Source organism: Colletes latitarsis, unplaced genomic scaffold (genome assembly GCF_051014445.1).
Source record: "Colletes latitarsis isolate SP2378_abdomen unplaced genomic scaffold, iyColLati1 scaffold0052, whole genome shotgun sequence".
Lineage (NCBI taxonomy): Eukaryota > Metazoa > Arthropoda > Insecta > Hymenoptera > Colletidae > Colletes > Colletes latitarsis.
Genome location: NW_027488402.1, coordinates 158,848 through 163,820, shown reverse-complemented (window position 1 = coordinate 163,820; position 4,973 = coordinate 158,848).

Here is a 4,973-nt window from a genome sequence, read left to right as displayed (position 1 = left end):
CCAGACCTAACCCAGAAATAACCCAGACCTAACCCAGACCTAACCCAGTCCTAACCCAGTACTAACCCAGTCCTAACCCAGACCTAACCCAGTCCTAACCCAGACCTAACCCAGACCTAACCCAGTCCTAACCTAGACCTAACCCAGTCCTAAACCAGACCTAACCCAATCCTAACCCAGACCTAACCCAGACCTAACCCAGACCTAACCCAGAAATAACCCAGACCTAACCCAGACCTAACCCAGTCCTAACCCAGTACTAACCCAGTCCTAACCCAGACCTAACCCAGACCTAACCCAGACCTAACCCAGACCTAACCCAGACCTAACCCAGACCTAACCCAGAAATAACCCAGACCTAACCCAGACCTAACCCAGTCCTAACCCAGAAATACCCCAGACCTGACCCAGACCTAACCCAGACCTAACCCAGCCCTAACCCAGACCTAACCCAGACCTAACCCAGACCTAACCCAGAAATAACCCAGACCTAACCCAGACCTAACCCAGTCCTAACCCAGTACTAACCCAGTCCTAACCCAGACCTAATCCAGTCCTAACCCAGACCTAACCCAGACCTAACCCAGACCTAACCCAGACCTAACCCAGAAATAACCCAGACCTAACCCAGACCTAACCCAGTCCTAACCCAGTCCTAACCCAGTCCTAACCCAGTCTTAAACCAGTCCTAACTCAGACCTAACCGAGACGTAACCCAGACCTTATCCAATTCAGTCCTAACACAGTCCATATTCATTTTTTTTTTTTTTTTTTGTTTTTTTTTTTTTATTTCTGTTTTAGATACCGAAGGAGATCCTTGGATAGGCACCCATGCCTCAGAAGAATATATGGGTAGTTTGAGAATCTGACTCACCATACCCCACAAGTGTCTCATCCGTCTTTACTCATTCAGACACCACTCATGCCAACAAGCATCCCGGGACGCAGGCGAAACTGCTCTCCGCATTACTTCACCTAACCAATTCTAAACTAGCCCTAACGCAGTTCCAATACAGTCATTACAAAATGGGCTAGGTCTGGGCCAGTGTTGCGGGGGTTTGGGGCGCGCAGACCCCAGTCAGCAAAACGAATTCAATATGATGCTGTTCAATTTAATATGATACCGCTATTACAAAGGGGGTTAGGTCTGGGCTAGTGTAGCGGGGGACTGGGGGGCGCAGACCCCTGTCAGCAAAACGAATTCAATATGATGCTGCTCAATTTAATTTGATACCGCTATTACAAAATGGGTTAGGTCTGGGCTGGTGTAGCGGGGGTTTGGGGGGCGCAGACCCCAGTCAGCAAAACGAATTCAATATGATGCTGTTCAATTTAATTTGATACCGCTATTACAAAATGGGTTAGGTCTGGGCTAGTGTAGCGGGGGTTTGGGGGGCGCAGACCCCTGTCAGCAAAACGAATTTAGTACGATGCTGTTCAATTTAATTTGATACCGCTATTACAAAATGGGTTAGGTCTGGGCTAGTGTAGCGGGGGTTTGGGGGGCGCAGCCCCCCATTCAGCAAAACGAATTATGTACGATGCTGTTCAATTTAATATGATACCACTATTACAAAGTGGGTTAGGTCTGGGCTAGTGTAGCGGGGGTCTGGGGGGCGCAGACCCCTGTCAGCAAAACGAATTCAATATGATGCTGTTCAATTTAATTTGATACAGCTATTACAAAATGGGTTAGGTCTGGGCTAGTGTAGCGGGGGTTTGGGGGGCGCAGCCCCCCATTCAGCAAAACGAATTATGTACGATGCTGTTCAATTTAATATGATACCACTATTACAAAGTGGGTTAGGTCTGGGCTAGTGTAGCGGGGGTCTGGGGGGCGCAGACCCCAGTCAGCAAAACGAATTCAATATGATGCTGTTCAATTTAATTTGATACCGCTATTACAAAATGGGTTAGGTCTGGGCTAGTGTAGCGGGGGTTTGGGGGGCGCAGCCCCCCATTCAGCAAAACGAATTTAGTACGATGCTGTTCAATTTAATATGATACCGCTATTACAAAGTGGGTTAGGTCCGGGCTAGTGTTGCGGGGGTCTGGGGCGCGCAGACCCCAGTCAGCAAAACGAATTCAACATGATGCTGTTCAATTTAATATGATACCGCTATTACAAAGGGGGTTAGGTCTGGGCTAGTGTAGCGGGGGTCTGGGGGGCGCAGACCCCTGTCAGCAAAACGAATTTAGTACGATGCTGTTCAATTTAATTTGATACCGCTATTACAAAATGGGTTAGGTCTGGGCTAGTGTAGCGGGGGTTTGGGGGGCGCAGCCCCCCATTCAGCAAAACGAATTAAGTACGATGCTGTTCAATTTAATATGATACCACTATTACAAAGTGGGTTAGGTCTGGGCTATTGTAGCGGGGGTCTGGGGGGCGCAGACCCCAGTCGGCAAAACGAATTCAATATGATGCTGTTCAATTTAGTTTGATACCGCTATTACAAAATGGGTTAGGTCTGGGCTAGTGTAGCGGGGGTTTGGGGGGCGCAGCCCCCCATTCAGCAAAACGAATTTAGTACGATGCTGTTCAATTTAATGTGATACCGCTATTACAAAGTGGGTTAGGTCCGGGCTAGTGTTGCGGGGGTCTGGGGCGCGCAGACCCCAGTCAGCAAAACGAATTCAATATGATGCTGTTCAATTTAATATGATACCGCTATTACAAAGGGGGTTAGGTCTGGGCTAGTGTAGCGGGGGTCTGGGGGGCGCAGACCCCTGTCAGCAAAACGAATTTAGTACGATGCTGTTCAATTTAATTTGATACCGCTATTACAAAATGGGTTAGGTCTGGGCTAGTGTAGCGGGGGTTTGGGGGGCGCAGCCCCCCATTCAGCAAAACGAATTAAGTACGATGCTGTTCAATTTAATATGATACCACTATTACAAAGTGGGTTAGGTCTGGGCTATTGTAGCGGGGGTCTGGGGGGCGCAGACCCCAGTCAGCAAAACGAATTCAATATGATGCTGTTCAATTTAATTTGATACCGCTATTACAAAATGGGTTAGGTCTGGGCTAGTGTAGCGGGGGTTTGGGGGGCGCAGCCCCCCATTCAGCAAAACGAATTTAGTACGATGCTGTTCAATTTAATATGATACCGCTATTACAAAGTGGGTTAGGTCCGGGCTAGTGTTGCGGGGGTCTGGGGGGCGCAGCCCCCCAGTCAGCAAAACGAATTTAGTACGATGCTGTTCAATTTAATTTGATACCGCTATTACAAAATGGGTTAGGTCTGGGCTAGTGTAGCGGGGGTTTGGGGGGCGCAGCCCCCCATTCAGCAAAACGAATTAAGTACGATGCTGTTCAATTTAATATGATACCACTATTACAAAGTGGGTTTGGTCTGGGCTAGTGTAGCGGGGGTCTGGGGGGCGCAGACCCCAGTCAGCAAAACGAATTCAATATGATGCTGTTCAACCCCTCGGGAATTTTTAATTTCTGTTTTATTCACCGTAATGCTCATGGAACGTACTTTCACATTCTTGTTTTTTGCTTCACGAAAATTTTTGTACACTAATTACTTTTTAATAGGAAAACGTGCAACGGCAAACTCCTTCCTAGGGTCACTGGGAAGATGACATTGACAAAATATGTTAAGATCAGCCGCCCCTATGCGTAAAGTATGTCGTTTTTCCATTTTTTCGATCCGGAGCGACACCAACATTGTGTTGCAATTTTAAACTGCGCGGTTAAACGGCGGGCCAAACAGTCGGTGGTTTATGCAACAGCAACCATCAAACTAGTAGGAGAATACACGCCCGTGATAGTATAGGAGATTCCCACTGTCCCTATCTTTTTTTTTATCTCGGACATATATATACCGGCTTATCGTCAATAACTCGAAAACCAGCACGTTAAGGCCAATTTTGGTCTATACGATTCTTATGCAGTTTTAGATTCTCTACACGGTCCAATGATCGTTTTATTTTTTTGTCGAATTTTGAGAATTTTTTTTTTTTTTTCTCGAAAACGAGCTCGACGACCTGCACTTTTGACGACGCCATCGTGTTCCCCGGATTTTTTCCTGCAAGATAGGGTGGCGATTTTTTGTCCTACGACGATTTTTGACGCCGGAGCGATGATTCGGAGCAGAGCGGACTTAGAAACTTTCGCGCGTCGACCGCCGGACCGATCGCTCCAGGCTGTTTTTCGTCAATAACTCGAAAACGAGCACGGTAACGCTCGTTTTCGCCCGTACGATACTTGTACCGTTTACCGTTGGCTACCTGGCAGATGGTTTGTTTTTTTTTTATCTCGAATTTTGAGAGCTTTTTTAACTTTTTTCTCAAAAACGAGCACGTGAACGCCAATTTTCGTCTATACGATTCTTATGCAGTTTTATATTCTCTACACGGTCCAGTGATCGTTTTATTTTTTTGTCGAATTTTGAGAATTTTTTTTTTTTTTTCTCGAAAACGAGCTCGACGACCTGCACTTTTGACGACGCCATCGTGTTCCCCGGATTTTTTCCTGCAAGATAGCGTGTCTATTTTTTGTCCTACGACGATTTTTGACGCCGGAGCGGTGTTTCGGAGCAGAGCGGACTTAGAAACTTTCGCGCGTCGACCGCCGGAGCGATCGCTCCAGGCTGTTTTTCGTCAATAACTCGAAAACGAGCACGGTAACGCTCATTTTCGCCCGTACGATACTTGTACCGTTTACCGTTGGCTACCTGGTAGATGGTTTTTTTTTTTTTTATCTCGAAGTTTGAGAGCTTTTTTAATTTTTTCCACAAAAACGAGCACGTGAACGCCAATTTTCGTCTATACGATTCTTATGCAGTTTTATATTCTCTACACGGTCCACTGATCGTTTTATTTTTTTGTCGAATTTTCAGAATTTTTTTTTTTTTTTCTCGAAAACGAGCTCGACGACCTGCACTTTTGACGACGCCATCGTGTTCCCCGGATTTTTTCCTGCAAGATAGCGTGTCTATTTTTTGTCCTACGACGATTTTTGA